Source organism: Penaeus monodon, chromosome 30 (assembly GCF_015228065.2).
Source record: "Penaeus monodon isolate SGIC_2016 chromosome 30, NSTDA_Pmon_1, whole genome shotgun sequence".
NCBI lineage: Eukaryota > Metazoa > Arthropoda > Malacostraca > Decapoda > Penaeidae > Penaeus > Penaeus monodon.
The window spans coordinates 6,130,423-6,130,784 of record NC_051415.1 but is presented as its reverse complement, the minus strand read 5'-3'; the positions used below and the strand labels follow the sequence as shown (position 1 = coordinate 6,130,784).

The 362-nt window shown below is 38.7% G+C and overlaps 1 protein-coding gene across 1 annotated transcript in view; it reads left to right on the top strand.

Moving 5' to 3' along the window:
• LOC119592333 (CD109 antigen-like) overlaps positions 1–362 on the top strand; it is a 56,360-nt gene that overhangs the window by 13,465 nt on the left and 42,533 nt on the right. The window lies entirely within an intron of this gene.

Genomic DNA, 362 nt, shown 5'->3' with positions numbered 1-362 from the left:
AACGGAACGCAAATGTTGCCAATATGTCGACGTTTGACGAATCAACGAAATCAAGTTTGCAAAACCCCAAATAATTAGGTTTTCACGTTGCAGAGCTGACTACATCAATATGTGAAATCATATTTTGCGTTATTCCTTGCAACAACTGCGACTTTCACTTGTGTTTTCGCGATTGCAAAATGCACTTCGGCGCTAGAATGACATTTTCAGAAATATTAGTGAAATGTATTCTTGCACCTTCGCGTTGAAGATGCAAGAATATCCTCATTAAATTTTGCATTTCAGATTATTATCAACGTTGCAAGAAGACTCCTTGTCGTTAGTTACGAGCCGGAAGTGTGCAAGGGAAAGGAAGAAAGAGA